Genomic DNA, 18662 nt, shown 5'->3' with positions numbered 1-18662 from the left:
CTGATGGCCACCATGGAGGACCCCGCTATTTCGAAGTAGCAGGACGTGAATCGTCTACACACACCCTACTTCGATGTTGAATGTCGAAGTAGGGCGCTATTCCCATCTTCGGATGGGAATAGCAATTTTGACGTCTCGCTGCCTAATGTCTATTTCAACTTCGAAGTAGCACATGGTGCGTGTAGATGCGACGCGTGCTATTTCAGTGTTGTGCTGGCTACTTTGAAGTAGCCGGCTAGCGTAGATGCACCCTTGGTGTTTAAGGAGGAAATGTTGCTACCAGCCACAAATCACCATAGAAGGAAAACAAAGTTTAGGAACCATATAGCAATAAGAGTCTTTTATAATGGGCTCATTGACTGATAGAAACACACACCTCAGGGGAATGTTTCTTCTTTCTGTATTAATTTCTTTCTTTACCATCTTATGCAATTTTTCATTTATGGAAAATGAGTGGCAGGAATGCCGGTCAACACCCAAAGTATTCCCAGTGCCCTGTCAATGTACTTCTAACCTTACCTTTTTTGAAAGCCCCTCTTAATTGACTCCAGTGAAGCACATCCAATTTCCGCATCCCAGTCTTTGTACACATATATTAAGACAGCTAAATTTAAACTATTTCTACTCAATTTTGTGGTTTCTATTCTGACACCATGACAAAATGAGATCACCTAAATTTGCTTTATATCTTATTTTTAAGACCATTTAATTGGAATGATTTTCTGCCATTGTTTCTGGGTGGTATTAAAGCAATATCCTAAAGGTGAAAAACAAATACATTATTCTACCCCATCACACACTTACTCTGAAACCACCTTCTTTACTTTTACTGCTGGAGCTGATTTATATGTGAGACATAAGTGTCAATAACTTGTTTTTGATGGGCGAAATATTGCCAGAAAAATGGATATAGTTGAACATTAGGCTATAAAGAGAAGTATGAAGTATAATTCAGATGGGCTTCATGACACTTGTCCCTCATCTGACACACATTCTTTTCATTTCCAATTTCACTGGAACAAGAAGAAAAAAACTGTTTCCAATCTGTCCCACCTCATAAAAGCAGACCGGTGTTTAATTCTTCAAGACCAAAAATGATCCTTTAGATATTGTCAACCAATCATCCAAGGAAAACGTTTCTGGACAAAGTAATAGGGAAATCTTCTGGGCATAGAGATGGCTAAAATATCACTGCAGCTTCAGTTTTAATAGCAGCACTGAAAGTATTAGGAGGAAGCTAAACGTAGTGATAATAGTAGGATAGCCTGGTTTATGCTTTTTATTATTAAATTGTGTGGTTTGCTATATTGTGGCAATTTATAAGTATAAACGATTTTGCAAAAGGGAATAGCTAATGATATTACTTCTTTATATCCAGTGGTAGAATTCTGCTATCAGAAAGAGAACATCATGACACTATTTTAGAATATGTGATTATGAAATTTTCATAAAATAGCTTTTTTGTATGTGACTGGTTTTATTTGTGTTTGTGCATGTGTGGGAAGCCTGGAGTCTTTATTAACCTTCAGTTGGGATTAGACACCATTTTCCTTCCTATTACAGCAAATCTGAACCAAAATGGCAGTGACCCAAAGGCAGATATGGTTATGATCATCTGCTAGACAAGCCCTAGAACTCTTCTCAGGGCAAAGTGCTAGTTACCTCAGTTTATATCTGCTGACTTAGTGAATCAAAACTTCTTAGGGTCAAAGTTCACCAGTCTCAGTCATACTGCTGAGTACTTGAACCAGGAAACCCAATGCTTCCAGTCAGTGTGTGCGCCGAGGAAGGCACTACTCAAAATGATTAAGGCAGGGGTAGAATAAGACTTTTAGAGCCAGACTGTGAGCACTTTTCACTGGTGAACAACCACTCACATAAGCGGTTACTCTTGCCTTCAGTGGAACTACTTGCAAGAATCACTGTTCGCCAGTGGGATCATAGATTAAATGAAGTTGCATACAGATTAAACTCACCTGCATTTTGTGGAAGGTTCTGATCTAAATCTGTAACTTTAAGCTTCATTTCATAACTGTAATTGTTTTATGGTCATTCAGGTCTAAGGGTAGGTTTTTCCCAAGGTGCTTGGGATAATTCTGACATCAATGATGGTTTGACTGCTGTAGAAGAATTGGACCAACACTGAACACTTTTGAAAATCTCACCCTCAAGGTTGAATTTAATCCATTCTTTGATTTAAAACTGCATGTGAAATCCTGTTCTGTAGTGCCTCTTTGCCATATCCTGAGCTAGCTCAGGAGGTAAAAATAATTGTTTTTCACTTTTGAAAGTCCGTGTCTGCCGCATGTGTCCTCTCACAAAACTAGCCTATTACCTATTCATTAGCAGATCTCTTTAAGACAGATTATAGCACAGATAAAGGAATCAGTTTCTTTGGTCCCCTTTGACAAAATGCATTTATCTTTATTCCTTTAACTGCCAAATCAAATAGCATCTTCTTAAGCAGTTTTGTAGAATGTTACAGATCTACACAGACAGATCAGATTTTATATATTCATATCAGTATGGAAAGCCATTTCCTGCCTCGAGCTCCGTTATGTTAGTTCTTGTATAAGTTTAAGAAAAAATAAAAAAACAGGGGCCAAGTGTAAACTGGTGTAGTACTACTGGACTACACTACTTTATGCCAGTAGTGTTCATAAGTGTCTGTGGAATATAAAATCACTCTATTTAAACTATTCAGTAGCAGGACTGTGGCTGTAAGGATAAAGGGCCAGGTTTTCAGATGGTATAAATCTGAAAACAATGTTTTTGTTTTACACCAGCTGAGGATCTGGTCCCTTCAGTTAGGATCATGCCTGGTATATCCCCATAGCAATGAATGGATGCACACCAGAAATTAATTTAACCCAGTCTCATAGTTAAAAGGCACAGCAAAATTCTGACCTCTTAGAGCTATAGGAGATTATTTGTGTGAGTAATGGACTCCTATTCTGGCTTTAAGAGACTGAGGTCCAAATCATTTTCTGATTTGCATCCCCAGCAGCACCTCAAGGTGTAAACGAACACAGAATTTCATCCTTTTTGTTTAAGTACCGAAGTGACACCATAGAGTAAAAATAAAACCTCTTCCCGCAAAACAAAATTGGCAGACAAATTCTGCACTGTGAACATCAGGTGAAATAGATTTGTGAAACATACACAGACATGTGTCTCCAAGCTAAATTTGCCACTACTGTGCCAATTATTTTTCTTTGTTGCAATCTATTTTATTATTTTTAAAAGACACTGGCCAAGTTTAAACCAAATCTTAGTTTATACAAAAATAAATTTTCACAAAACCAAAGTCCAAAAGACCAAAGTCCAAACGGTCAACAATACACATGTTGTGTGGAGACACTCCGTGGGTTTTGTTGACAAAGCCCTGTCATGTAGACATAGTCACTGTGTCCTCTGCCAGTTAACATCAAGGTGTCCCTGGGTCACAACTGTACATTATATTCTTATGCTGTATATGTTTTGGGGCCCAGCTCTGCTACAGACTGATGGTATGACCTTAGAGATTTCACTTGTCCTGTTTCAATGCTTCCATTTCCCAGCGGTAAAACAGAGCTAATATCTCCCTTTCTCACAAGATTGCTAAAAAGATTAATTAACTTCTCTTAAGTACTCAGTGAGATGGAGGCTATAGAAGGGTGTATTAGTAAATGGACTTTGCATATTTATGTGCACATTTATGGAGAAGATCAGGGCACATTTTTGCTGCTGGTGGAAAACAGATAAGTAACGATAATATGAAAATTCATCTAGTAACATGATTGGCTTTCAGCACTGGGGATTTTGCAGGCGTTTTCCGTAATGGCTATGTCTACAATAGCCCTCTCCTTTTGGAGGGGGCATGTTAATAAAGGATTTCAAAAGATGCTAATGAGGTGCTGCTATGAATATACAGTGCCTCATTAGCATAATGGTGGCCATGTGCAATTCAAAAGTGCTGCCTTCTAAAAGCAGACTGCCTGTGTAGATGGGGACCTTTCGAAAGGACTCCCTGACTTTGAAAGCCCCTTCTTCTCATTTGGTTTTGGGAAGAAGGGGATTTCAAAATCAGGTGTCCTTTCAAAAGGCCCATCTACATGGGCAGTGTGTGTTTCAAAAGCTGCACTTTTGAACAGCCTGTGGTCACTATTATGCTAATGAGGTGATGCATATTCATGGTAGTAACTCATTAGCATGATCTGAAATCCCTCATTAATATGCCGCCTCTGAAAGGTGGGGGCTAGGGTAGATATGGCCCATTTGAGCAGGACCAGTGGAAATATTTCGGATGTTAGTGACGGGTGTTTGGTGCCACGAATGAAATTTTCAAAATGGTTGCAAAAATAGCAGTGTTCACCCATTTTGTGGAAGCTGATAGCTTCAGTTTACAACTGCATTTCCCATTCCTGGACAACTACATTAAGCAAATTTTGTTAACCATTCTCTAGCTCAGTATGCACCGACACCATTTGCCTGAAGCACAGCCAGTCTCCTGGCAACCCAGAGAGTAGCTGGCTGCCTCAGAAGCTGTCTAACTGATTGTGCCACCTGATTGGCTCCAAGAATCACACACCAGATACATAAGTTCTGCAGCAGCAGCATTTGAGGGCCTGCTTGTGAGGCTGGTGTCAACTTCCCAACAGAATTGGAAGTAACAGGTGTGACAAAGTCCCTTGTCAACCTCTGTGGGTCCCTGTGCTTCCTGGCGGATCTGTGCTGCCTCAGACTCACGGAGGCCCCCCTTTTGCTCAGGCCCTTCCAAAGGCAGGGGTCTCCGCTTAGTGAGCCATCCTCATCATAGGCAGGAGCAGTACAGGGAGAAAAATACCAGTCCCCTTGCAGGCCCACGCCTGCTCCAGTAAAGTGATCTCTCGGGGTGTTGCCTCCTCCCGAGGTGGCACAGTGGCAGTTCGTGCCCGGTGCGCAACGCTGGCCCAATAACACACCGAGAGTGGAAGAGATTAACCTAAGTGCTTTATTTGGTGCACCAAAATAGGGTGCAGGGGGATATATTCCACAAAGTCTGCACGCTTAACAGCAGACAAGGCAAGCATATTTATACCTTTTTCACTTCCCTTAGTTTCCTCCCCCTCCCAAACAGTCTCTTTTTACATCCTCATTTTCTCTCCCAAACAGTCTCTTTTCACATCTTCATTTCTCTCACAAACAGTCTCTGAAAGCCCTTACCAACCAGAGCTATTTCCGTGCATCTGGGAGGCTTTGCTAACAGACAAAACTTTAAGCTGTTATTAACCCTATGTTACCTGGCTACTTATGTTACCTGGCTACTTTTCCTTACCTCCTGTCAACAGGGTGAAGGGTGGGGGGAGTCCAGACCCACCCTCTACCCTGGACTCTGGCCAAGGGCCCCTGTGAGAACAAGAGGCAACTGGCAGGACCTTTACCCCTGCCCCAAAGTAGTATCCTCACTATGGACCACTTCACCCACCACTTCCCTGTGCTACCTTTTCACTGTGCTCCTGCTTCTCTGGTGCATCTCCCAAAACCTTCCCCCCTGCTACCAGCTGGGGAGCCTTTTATAGGGAGCACAGGGCCCATCTGGGGAGCCCCGCGGTTCGGAGGTGAGGTGCTGGGGGATGGGCAGCCTTTGGCTGCTTCAGGTCCCCCTGGGGCTGTCTTTTGGCCCCCCTTCTGGCCCAGCTTCTCTTCCCTGCTGCCAGGGCCCTTTCCATCTGGGCCCCACCCTAATCATCTGCCCCTTCCTCCTTCCTGCTCCTGTGGGGCTCTGCAGTGGCTACTGTGGGCCCACCCTCAGGCACCCGTAACCCCCCTCTCCTTTGGTTGGCTTTGCCACCCTTCCACCTTGCCCCTCTTCCTTATGCCCACGCTCTCCCCCTTCTTCTGTTAGGTGCCTGAGCCCCTCCACTTCCACTCACTCACCTCCCTACACTTACAAATATTGAATCCCCTCCACACACACATCCCAGTGCAGTTGCAGGAGCCGCTTACCACCCTGTGCTGGGAGTTGTGGCCCCCTTGCACCTCCCTTTCCTCCTGTCCCACCCCCACCTGACCAGGTCCTCAGCTTGGCCGGTGGGGGAGGGGTAGCCATGTCCTCCCTCCCTTTTCCTCTCCTCCTCCCCTCCCCCGCTCTTTCTTAAAGTACCCCACCCCAATAAATTCCCTTGCCCTTGCACCTCTCACCATGGCCTTTACAACCACCGGGGGGCCAACTGGCAATGCCCCCCTCCCTCTTCCCTCCACTGGCACCCCTTCCACCTCTGAAATGGCGGCCTCCTCGTCCAGGGCCACCGGGGTCCTTGCCATCTCGTCGGCCGAGGGTGCGGGTGTAGCGTCTGGGGCTTCTGCCACCCCCACCACGGCATCCTCCGGTGACCCCACCCCTAATCCAACCCCCCAAAAGGGTAGGAAGGGCCAGGGGAAAAAGAAAGGCAAGAGCCCCGCCTGGAAGGCCAAACTTCCCGTGGTGGGGGCTCTTACCCCAGCTGCTGCAACATCTGGCACAGTTCCCCCTTCTCCCTGCCCCCCTGTTCCCACCACTGTGCCTGGGGGTTCCGATTCTTTGGCTCCCAGGTCGTATGCCCAGGCGGTGGCTGCCACCTCGCACTCTGCTCCCTCTGCCTCCGCTAGGACTACCACCCCCGACAGTCGTGGCCCCTTCCCCACGCTCACCAGGAGGCATGGAGTCCGCTGCCTCCTGGTGGCTGCCTCGCCCCATGTGGAAACTTACGTGTGGGCGCTGGCACGGGTGGTGGGGCCCGCGGCCGTGGTGGCGGCCTCTCGGATGTTCAGGAAGATTGTCTTCTTCCTGGCTTCAGAAGTCGCCGCCCAGGAGGCGGTGGAGAGGGGCTTGGTGGTAGGGGGCATGCAAGTACCCCTGGAGCCTGGTTGTGTGGACAGACTGGAAGACCTGGTTGTGTGGGTGGTGTTCTCCTCCGTCCTGCCCTTCCTCCCCAACTCTGCCCTTCTGCCTTTCCTTGCCACCCTGGGCCGGCCTCTGTCAGTCCTGAGCCCCCTCCCCCATGCTGCAAGGACCCCGCCCTTCGGCATGTGCTTTCTTTCCACCGGCAGGCTCAGGTACAACTGTCGCCGGCGGCAGCACAGGGCAGGGTAGCCCAGGAGGGGGCTATACTGGTGCCCTATCAAGGGGCCCAGTACCAGCTCTTTTACACCCAGGGGGAGGCCCGGTGTTTTGTGTGCTGGGCGGCAGGGCACGTCCGGAGGGATTGCCCCTGGCCCGGCACGAAGAGGAGCCTGGGACCTCCTCTGAGCCGGGGGGCTCCAGCCACGAGACCGGTGGTGCCCCGACCACGACAGGCCCTCGGACCGCCCCTCCTCCTCTTGTCCTGGACGGATCCATCACCGCTCGGGCATCGGAGGGTGCCCAGCCACATGGTGCCAAGCAGGAAGAAGCGGGCGCTGGCGCCTGAGTGGGCACAAGAGCCGGGCCCGCGGAGGAGAGGGAGGCAGGGCCAGCGGCAGGACCTGAGCAGGGCCCAGCCCAGGGCGGGCCGTCCCCTCCCCCTGCTGTCCCGGCCCCTCCTTTCCTCCCTCCCTCCTTGCTGCCTCAGTCCCCTGGCCCTTCCGCCTCTGCCGCCCAGCCCCCTTCCTTGGAGGACTGGGTGCTGGTAGGGGGAAAAAGGAAGAAAGGAAGTGTGCATGCCCAGCACCCCACCCCGTCGTAGGACGGGGCGGGCGTGCCCCGCAAAGCACCAAAAACAGCCGCCAGCCCCAGCCCACCCACTGAACCCCCGGCCACCGACCATCTGCCGGGGGTGGCCAGAGTCACTGCAGTGGCCATAAAGGACACCACCCTTTCTGCCCCCGAGCCAGAGCCTCAAAAACAGAGACTGCCTCCGTCGTCCCCTCGCCCTCCTCCGACACCCCTCCAGCCATTGCCCAGCTTGCCCCTGTGGAGCGTCCGGAGGAGGTAAGCCTCAGCCTTGCCCTCACCCTCCTCTCGCAGGAAGTCGAGGCCCTGGGTCTCACCCCGGCAGCCCTTGACATGGACGGCCTTCTATCGGAGGCCTGTGGGCCATCCCTCTACTTTCAACCCCCCTTACTCCCCCCTCCCTGTCCACTAGCACCCCTTTAACTGCCCCCCTCTTCCCTGCTCCAGGACATTGCAGGGCGCGGCCCCCCTCTCAATCGGGGACGACCTCCCAGTGGCGGTTGGCAAGCCCCCGGACACCCCGGGAGAACTGGTGTTCCCATTATGCCCTCCCTCCCCTCCTGGACCCGAAGACCCTACCAACATTCACGCCACCCCGTCAGTGCCTGCTGCCGAGTGCGTGGGCACCTTGCCCCAAACCCCAACTCCCCTTCCACAGCCCGTGGAAGTTCCCCCTCCCAAGATCCCCTCCGCTCCCATCCCAGGCCCTACTCCCACCCTGGCCCCCCTCTCTACCCCCACCCTGGCCCCCCTCTCTACCCCCACCCCTGATCCCCTCTCCAATCAATGCCCCATCCAAAAACCTGCAACCCTCCCCCCTCCAGGCCTTCCCCTTCCCCCTCTTCCACCACTCCTGCCCTTTCCTCCTCCCCCTGCTCCCCCTCCACCCACTTCAGACCCTTCCCCTCCAAACCTCATCCTCTCCACCCTCCCCCCTCTACCCCTCCCCTCAACATTTGTCTACCCACATCTGCCCCCGAGGCTGTGATCTCCCGGGAGGCCTTTGCTGTACCGCCCACTCCCAGCACCTCCTGGGCTGCTCTCTCTCTCTGCCACCCTCATCCCTCCCAAACTTAGACCCCACTCCCCGCTTCGACCTTTTTTCTGGCCGCAGGGCCCACAAGAAAACGGGGCTCATGGATCCCCAGTATCCCGAAACCCCAGCACCCCATGCGCTGTCGGGCGAGATACACCAGTTCTTGGACGATGTCCACGGGTCCAAGAACAAGGTCGCTCTTGCCCTCCAGTGCTGGGGTGAGTTCCACGCCATCCTAGAGTCCATGAGGGCCCTTTTAAAAGAGGGCAAGGGGACTGTGAGGAGGGACGCCACGGCCTACCAACGGGCCCGCAGCTTCCATGACACCTTAATTACCTTCTGCGTCGGTCATGTCTTGCTGCGTGGCCCCACGGGGGCCGTTGGTGGTCCCTCCAGTGAGGATCATCCCTGGCCCTCCAAATGGCGCCAATCATCTTTACCTCCTTAAATGCCAGGGGCTGCGGCTCAGGTCTCCGCAGGTGCTGAGTGCTCTCCTTCATCCAGGAGGGCGGGTACTCGGTCACCTTCTTGCAGGAGACGCACACTACTCCAGCTGCCAAAGCCAGTTGGCGGCTGGAGTGGGGAGACGGGGTCCATCTTAGTCACCTCTTGGCCCATTGGGCCAGGGTAGCGACCCTGTTCTCCCCAGACCTGCAGCCCAAGGTGCTGGGGAGCATCGAGGTCGTGCCAGGCCACCTGCTGTATCTCTAGGTATGGATAGAGGAGCTGCCCCTCCACCTTCTCAACGTCTACGCCCCGACATCTGGCCCGGAGAGAACATCCTTCTTCTGGCAGGCGGCGGCCTTCCTTGACTGCATCGATCCTCGCGAGTGCCTGGTCCTTGGTGGGGATTTCAATTTCACCCTCGAGGAATGGGACCTTATGGGGACTGAGCAGTGCCAGGCCACTGCGGGCGTCCTCAGGGAACTCATCAACCATTGCTCCCTGGTGGACGTCTGGCGCAGCCACCACCTGGATGAGGATACCGTCTTTACCTACGTCCAAGTGGTGGGCCATAAATCTGTACACTGCCAGTTGGACCTCATCTATATTACTTGGCAACACCTTTCCCGAGCCCACTTCTTCAGCGTGTGGCTGGCCCCCTTCTCGGACCACCACCTGGTGGCCATGAAGGCTTCCCTTTCACCGGGGAAGCAGGGGTCGGCCTACTGGCATTTTAATAATAGCCTGCTGGGGGATGTGGGCTTCGTGGCATCCTTCCAGGAGTTCTGGCTGGCCTGGCGCGGGCAACAGTGCTCTTCTCCCTCGGCGCAGTGGTGGTTGGATCTGGGAAAGGTGCGCACGTGGCTCTTCTGCCGTGACTATAACCGGGGGCCAGCCGGTGGCGGGATGTGTTGATAGGACAGCTGGAGCGGGAGTTTCTTGAGCTGGAGAGGCGCCTGGCCACCAGCCTCGGGGATCCACCCCTCTGCGGCACATACTGGGAGAAGCAGGACGAGCTCAGGGCCCTCGATGCCCTTCGGGCGCAGGGGGCCTTTGTGAGTTCACGGATCCAGCTCCTTCGGGAGATAGACCGCGGCTCCCGCTTCTTCTACGCCCTGGGGAAAAAGAGGGGTGCCAAGAAATATATCCTCTGCCTCCTTGCGGAGGATGGCACCCCTCTTATGGATCCGGCGGAGATGCGCGAGAAGGCTCGCGCCTTCTACGCCACCCTTTTCTCCTTGGATCCAACCAACGCCGACGCGTGCAGAGTGCTTTGGGACCAACTCCCTTCGGTCAGCACAGGTGACTGGGACCGGCTGGAGCTTCCTCTCACTCTGGCCAAATTCTCAGAAGCCCTCCATCTCACGCCTACCAAAAAATCCCCGGGCATGGATGGGCTGACCGTGGAGTTCTACTGCATGTTTTGGGATGTCCTCGGCCCAGACCTGCTCAGCGTCGGGGCCGAGTCCTTGCAGAGCGGGGTCCTCCCCCTGTCGTGCAGGCAGGCCGTCCTCACCCTGCTGCCCAAAAAGGGGGACCCCCATGACCTTCGGAACTGGCGTCCCATCTCGCTCCTCAGCATGGACTACAAGATAATCGCCAAAGCCATCTCCCGTCACTTGGGGTCAGTGCTGCAGGACGTGGTCCACCCCGACCAGACCTACACCGTCCCAGGCTGTACCATCTTCGATAACCTTTATCTGGTCCGGGATCTCTTGGAGCTCGGGTGTAGGAATGGTCTGTCCTTCACCCTCCTGTCCTTGGACCAGGAGAAGGCGTTTGACAGGGTGGACCACAGGTATCTCCTGGGCACTCTGTGGGCCTTCGGCTTCAGACCCCATTTCATCAAGTTTCTCCAGGTGCTGTACGCTGCCTCAGAGTGTCTGGTCAAGCTCAACTGCACCCTGACCGCTCCGGTCAGCTTCGGGCGAGGGGTGCATCAGGGCTGCCCACTGTCAGGCCAGCTCTACACTCTGGCCATCGAGCCCTTCCTCTGTCTCCTTCAGCGAAGGTTGACGGGGTTGGTGCTCCGTGAGCCAGAGCTGCGGCTGGTCCTGTCGGTGTACGCCAATGACATACTCCTCATGGTCCAGGACCCGGGAGACCTGGTGCAGTTCGAGGCCTGCCAAGCCATCTGCTCGGCGGCCTCCTCCGCCCGGGTCAACTGGGTCAAGAGCTCTGGCCTGGTGGTTGGGACTGGGTGGCAGGCGGGCCGCCTCCCGCCCACGCTTCAGGCCATTTGGTGGAGTGCGGGTCCGCTGTCCTATCTGGGCGTCTTCCTATCTGCCACGCATCCCTCTCCGCCAGAAAACTGGCAGGGTTTAGAGGGCAGGGTGGCTGAGTGGTTGTGGAGGTGGGCAGGGCTGCTCCAGTGCATCTTCCTACAGGGGAGTGCATGGGTGCTTAATCAGTTAGTCCTGCCCATGCTCTGGCACCGTCTCAGCACCCTTGTCCCACCCCCAGGTTTCCTGGCCGCCCTCCAGAAGGTAATTCTGGAGTTCTTTTGGCCAGGACTGAACTGGGTCCCTGCAGGGGTTCTCCATCTCCCCCCAAAGGAGGGAGGACAGGGCCTGATCTGCCTCCGCACTCAGGTCCATGTCTTTCACCTCTGGGCCCTGCGGGGACTCCTCAACAGCAATAGTGCAGACAGTCCGGCGTGGAGCACACTGGCGCACGCTTTCCTCCGTCACTTCCGAGGGCTCTGATATGACCGGCAGCTCCTTTACCTGCCTTGAGAGGCCATCCGTGAGACCTGTCAGAGCTGCCGGCCTTCCACCAGCACCTCCTCCGCACGTGGCGGCTGCTCGCAGTCTCCAGGTCCTTAGGGGCCACCGCAGGGGAAGACCTCTTCGCGGAGCCCCTGCTACACAACCCCTACCTCCGTGTGCAGGTGGCGGAGTCCCCCGTGGTGTGCCAGAGGTTGGTCCTCTCTGGAATCACCAGGGTCGCAGACCTCCTGGACTATGACCGGGGAGACTGGATGGAGGCCCGGGAGCTCGCCCAGCGCATGGGGCTCTCCCCGGCGTGTACTCGAGGAGGTGAAGGCTGCCTTGCCACCCTCTGCTCACGTCTACCAATGCCGGGTCCTGCGAGAGGGTGCACCCCGTCCCCCTCTTACTCCTGGCCCTCCGGACCTCTCTGTGGGCCCCCAGCTCCGCGAGCCTTCCTGCCCCTCTCCCCTGCATCATCCCAGCTGGCTGCACGCCTTGCAGCCGGTCCCCTTCCAAACCGCATCCCGACGTCATCTGTACGCACTCGTGCTTCACACGCTCCACTTCCCCACCCTCATGTCCCGCCCAGACCACAAGTGGTGGGACCTTCTACCACCTTCAAAGGGTGGGGAGCCCTGGTGGGCCAGCCTTTATTCTACCTTGGTCCCGCAGCCCGCTGGGGACATTGGCTGGAGAATCCTCCATGGGGCAGTGAGCACGGGGGTGCACCTGGCGCAGTTCACCCCGACACCTGCTTTTTTTGTGGCACGAGGGAGACCCTGGCACACATTTACGTTGAGTGCGCCAGGTTGCAGCCCCTCTTCTGGCTGCTCCAGAATCTTCTATTGAAATTCTGGCTGCACTTTTCCCCCGCACCTTCTTATCCTGACACACCCCATCCGTGTCCCCACTAAGTCGCGGGACATCCTCGTCAGCCTCCTCCTGGCCATGGCTAAGGTGGCCATTTACAACACCCGGGAGAGGAGGCTGGCTTGCGGGGGAGGCCTGCCACTGTGGGGCCTATTTCCGCTCCGCTCTCCGCTCACGAATCCGGGCAGAGTTCCTTTGGGTGGCGTCCACTGGCTCTCTCGACACCTTCGAGGGGCAGTGGGCGCTGTCCGGGGTTCTGTGCTCGGTGTCCCCTTCTGGTTCCCTAGTTTTAAACCTTTGACCTCCACTCCCATCCCTGTTTTCTCCTTAGTTGTCCCCTGCACTTTGTTGGGGCCATGTCTTTTAATGGTCTCCCTCTCCCTTTAAGAGGGGCCTTTTAGTTGTGGGTGGGCTGCTCCTGCCCACTCCATGGACCTCCAATAGGACCTAGTATACCATCCTTCTAGAAGGCTCCGGCAGCTTCCAGGTAAGGATCTACCACCGGGTTTACCACACAGGGAGGGAGCCGTGCTAGTCTATATACTATCAAAACAAAAAGCAGTCAAGTAGCACTTTACAGACTAACAAAATAATATATTAAGTGAGTTTTCGTGGGACAGACCCACTTCTTCAGACCATAGCCATACAAGAACAGATTCAATATTTAAGGCATAAAGAACCAAAAACAGTAATCAAAGTTGACAAATCAGAAAAAAAATGATTAAGGTGAGCAAATCAGCAGAGGGGCAGGGGTGGGGGAAGAAAGTCAAGAATCAGATTAAGCCAGAATGCCAAAGAGCTCCTGTAATGTCCCAGAAAATTTGCATCCCGGTTCAAACCACGTGCTAATGTGTCAAATTTGAATATGAAAGAGAGTTCAACAGCATCCCTTTGTAAAGCAGACTGAAAATTCTTCTTCAATCAGATGCAAACTCTTAAGTCATTAACAGAATGGCCCATTCCATTAAAATGTAGACAAACTGGTTTGTGGATCAGGAATGTTTTGATGTCTGTTTTGTGCTCATTAACTCTTTGTCTGAGAGAGTTTGAAGTCTGTCCAATATACAAAGCATCTGGGCATTGTTAGCACATGATGGCATATATGATGTTAGTTGAGGAGAATGAGAAAGTGCCCGTGATTCTGTGAATAGCCTGGTTAGGTCCAGTGATGGTATCGCCAGAAGAGATATGTGGACAAAGCTGGCAGCAGGCTTTGTTTCAAGGAAAAGTCCCAGGACTGGTATTCCTGCGGTATAGACTGTGGGTATTGGTTAGAATCCTCATAAGGTGGGGAGGTTGTCTGTAGGAGAGAACAGGCCTGTCATCTAGAGCCTTCTGGAGTGTGGCATCCTGATTAAGGATAGGTTGTAGGTCTGTAGTGAGGCAGTATCGCCTCCTGCTCATATTGGAGTTACTGGGGGGGCAGGGCAGGCATAGCCTGCCCACGGCTAAAAGGCCCCTCTCACAGTGAGTGGGGGGGCACTAAAAACACCCAGTCACCAAATGAATACGGGGGACAACAAAGGAAAAAACAGGGACGGGAGTGAGGGTCAAAGGTTTAAAAAGAAGGAGCCGGAAGGGGATACTGAGCAGAGGACCCCGGACAGCACCCACCGCTCCTTGAAGGTATCCAGGGAGTTGGTGGACGCCGCCCAGAGGAACTCTGCTCGGATTCGTGAGCGAAGGGAGGAACGGAAGTAGGCCCCACAGTCGCAGGTCGCCCCCTCTGCCAGCCTCCTCTCCCTGGTTTTGTAGATGGCCATTTTGGCCATGGCCAGGAGGAGGCAGACGAGGAGGTCCTGCGACTTTGTGGGGCCGCGGATGGGGTGTGACAAGATAAGGAGGTGCGGGGAAAAGTGCAGCCAGAACCTCAGGGGGAGGTTCTGGAGGAGCCGGAAGAGGGGCTGCAGCCTGGCGCACTCAACGTAGATGTGCACCAGGTTCTCCCTCATGCCGCAGAAGGTGCAGGTGTCTGGGATGGGGGTGAACCGCGCCAGGTACACGCCCGTGCTCACCGCTCCATGGAGGATTCTCCAGCTGATGTCCCCAGCGGGCCGCGGGACCAAGGTGGAATAGAGGCTGGCCCACCGGGGCTCCCCACCCTCCGATGGCGGCAAGAGGTCCTGCCACTTGTGGTCGGGGCGGGACACGAGGGTGGGGAAGTGGAGCGTGTGAAGCACGAGCGCGTACAGAAGATGTCTAGGCGCGGTTCGGAAGGGGACCAGCTGCAAGGTATGCAGCCGTCTGAGGTGATGGAGGGGAGGGGGGCGGGCAGGATCACGAAGCCAGGGGCCCACGGAGAGGTCCGGAGGGCTAGGAGTGAGAGGGAGGCGGGGTGCACCCTCTCGCAGGACCCGGCTGAGGTAGACATGAGCAGTGGGCGGCAGGGCGGCCTTCACCTCCTCGAGTACGCGACGGGGGGAGCGTAGGTTGGAAAGCCCCATGAGCTGGGCGAGCGCTGGGGCCTCCATCCAGTCTCCCCAGTCGTAGTCCAGGAGGTCTCCGACCCTGGTGATTCCACCTAGGACCAACCTCCGGCACACCTCGGGAGACTCCGCCGCCTGCACACGAAGGTAGGGGTTGTGTAGCAGGGGCTCCGTGAGGAGGTCTTCCCCCGCGGTGGCCCCTAAGGACCTGGAGGCTGCGAGCAGCGGCCAAGTGTGGAGGAGGTCCTGGTAGAAGGCCGGCAGCTCCGAGAGGCCTCGCGGACGGTCTCTCCTGGATAAATAAAAGAGCTGCCGGTCATATCGGAGCCCTCGGTAACGGCGGAGGAAAGCGTGCGCCAGCGTACTCCATGCTGGATGGACTATCTGCACTGTTGGTGTTGGTGTTGAGGAGTCCCTGCAGGGCCCGGAGGCGGAAGACATGGACCTGAGTGCGCATGCAAGTCAGGCCCTGTCCTCCCTCCTCCGGGGGTAGGTGGAGTACCCCTGCAGAGACCTAGTGCCGTCCTGGCCAGAAAAACTCCAGGATTAACTTCTGGAGCTGGTCCAGGAACTTCGGGGGTGGGACCAGGGTGCTGAGGCGGTACCAGAGCATGGACAGGACTAGTTGGTTCAGCACCAGTGCTCTCCCCCGTAGGGAGAGACACTGGAGCAGCCCTGCCCACCTCTGCAACCGCTCAGCGACCCTGCCCTCTAAACCCTGCCAGTTTTCCGGCGGAGATGGATGCGTGGAGGATAGAAAAACGCCCAGATAGGACAGCGGACCCGCGCTCCACCGGATGGCCTGAAGCGCGGGCGGGAGGCGGCTCGTCTGCCATCCAGTCCCGACCACCAGGCCAGAGCTCTTGACCCAGTTGACCCGGGTGGAGGAGGCTGCCGAGTAGATGGCTTGGAAAGCCTCCAGACGCGCCAGGTCTCCCGGGTCCTGAACCACGAGGAGCACGTCGTCGGCATACGCCGACAGGACCAGCCGCAGCCCTGTCTCTGGAAACACCAACCCCATCAACCTTCGACGAAGGAGACAGAGGAAGGGCTCGATGGCCAGGGCGTAGAGCTGTCCTGAGAGCGGGCAGCCTTGTCGTACTCCCCGTCCGAAGCTGACCGGAGCGGTCAGGGTCCAGTTGAGCTTGACCATGCACTCCGAGGCAGCGTACAGCACCCGGAGAAACCCAACGAAGCGGGGTCTGAAGCCGAAGGCCTGCAGGGTGCCCAGGAGATACCCGTGGTCCACGCTGTCGAACGCCTTCTCCTGATCCAAGGACAGGAGGGCGAACGACAGGCCGTCCCTACACCCAAGCTCTAGGAGGTCCCGGACCAATGACAGATTATGGAGGATGGTGCGGCCCGGGACGGTGTAGGTCTGGTCGGGGTGGACCACGTCCTGCAGCACGGACCCCAAGCGATGGGAGATGGCTTTCGCAATGATCTTGTAGTCCGTGTTGAGGATCGACATGGGACGCCAGTTCCTGAGGTCACGGGGGTCCCCCTTCTTGGGCAGCAGGGTGAGGACGGCATGCCTGCATGACAGGGGGAGGACCCCGCTTTGCAAGGCCTCGGCCCAGACACTGAGCAGGTCTGGGCCGAGGACATCCCAAAACACGCGGTAAAACTCCACGGTCAGCCCGTCCATGCCCGGGGATTTATTGGTGGGTATGAGGCGGAGGGTTTCCGAGAGCTCGGCCAGAGTGAGAGGGAGCTCTAGCTGGTCCCGGTCGCCCGTGCTGACCGACGGCAGTTGGTCCCAGAGCACCCTGCAGGCGTCAGCGTCGGTCGGATCCGGGGAGAAAAGGGTGGCGTAGAAGGCGCGAGCCTTCTCGCGCATCTCCACCGGATCCGTAAGAGGGGTGCCATCCTCCGCAAGGAGGCAGAGGATGTGTTTTTTGGCACCCCTCTTTTTCTCCAGGGCGTAGAAGAAGCGGGAGCCGTGGTCCATCTCCCGGAGGAGTTGGATTCGCGACCTCACCAAGGCCCCCTGTGCCCGGAGGGCGTCGAGGGCCCTGAGCTTGTCCCTCTTCTCCTGGTACGTGCCGCAGAGGGATGGATCTCTGGGGCTGGCGGCTAAACGCCTCTCCAGCTCAAGGACCTCCCGTTCCAGCTGCCCTATCAGCGCATCCCACCGCCGGCTGGCCCGCCGAGTATAGTCACGGCAGAAGAGCCGCGCGCACACCTTTCCCAGATCCCACCACCACTGTGCCGAGGGAAAGGCACGCCGTTGCTCGCGCCAGGCCAGCCAGAACTCCCGGAAGGACGCCATGAATCCCACATCCTCCAGCAGGCTGTTATTGAAGTGCCAGTAGGCCGACCCCCGCTTCCCCAGCGAGAGGGAAGCCTTCACGGCCACCAGGTGGTGGTCCGAGAAGGGGGCCGGCCGCACGCTGGAGGCGTGGGCCCGAGAGAGATGGTGCCGTGAGATGTAAATGCGGTCCAACCGGGAGTGTACAGATTTATGGCCCACCACTCGGACGTAGGTAAAACCAGCGTCCTCGTCCGGGTGGTGGCTGCGCCAGACGTCCACCAGGGAGCGATGGATGAGAAGCTCCCTGAGGATGCCCGCAGCGGCCTGGCAATGCTCGGTCCCTGTGCGGTCCCGCTCCTCGAGGGTGCAGTTGAAATCCCCGCCGAGGACCAGGCACTCGCGAGGATCGATGGTGTCGAGGAAGGCTGCCGCCTGCCGGAAGAAGGGTGTTCTCTCCGGGCCGAGTGTCGGGGCATAGACATTGACGAGATGGAGAGGCAGCCCCTTCACCCGCACCCGGAGATACAGCAGGAGGCCGGGCACAACCTCGACGCTCCCCAGCACCTCAGGCTGCAGGGCTGGGGAGAACAGGGTCGCCACCCCGGCCCGGTGGGCCGAGAGGTGACTAAAGTGGACCCCGTCTCCCCACTCCAGCCGCCACTTAGCTTCGGCAGCTGGGGTAGTGTAGGTCTCCTGTAGGAAGGTGACCGAGTACCCCGCCTCCCGAAGGAAGGAGAGCACTCGGCACCTACGGAGACCCGACCCGCAGCCCCTGGCATTTAGAGTGGCAAAGATGATCGGCACCATTTGGAGGGCTGGGGAGGATCCTCGCCAAAGGGAGTACCGACGGTTCCCGTGGGTCCACGCAGCAAACCGTGACCAACCCCAAAGGTGACGAGGGTGTCACGGAAGCTGCGGGCCCGTTGGTAAGCCGTGGCGTCCCTCCTCCCGGTCCCCTTGCCCTCCTTGAGAAGGGCCCTCACGGATTCCAAGATGGTATGAAAGTCCCCCCAGCGCTGGAGGGCGAGAGCAACCTTGTTCTTGGAGCCACGAATTTCCTCCAAGAACTGGCGCATCTCTCCCACCAGAGCATGGGGTGCCGAGGCCTCGGGGTCTCCAGTACCCGTTGGCCTTGTGTTCCTTTGGGCCCCACGGCCAGAGAAAAGATTGGGGTGGGGACTGGGGTCTGGCTTTGGGAGGGATGAGGGCGGCAAAGGGAGAGCAGCCCCGGAAGTGCTGGGAGAGGGCGATGTGAGGGGGGCCTCCCGAG

Source organism: Carettochelys insculpta, chromosome 3 (genome assembly GCF_033958435.1).
Source record: "Carettochelys insculpta isolate YL-2023 chromosome 3, ASM3395843v1, whole genome shotgun sequence".
NCBI lineage: Eukaryota > Metazoa > Chordata > Testudines > Carettochelyidae > Carettochelys > Carettochelys insculpta.
Note: the sequence above shows the minus strand (reverse complement) of the source record.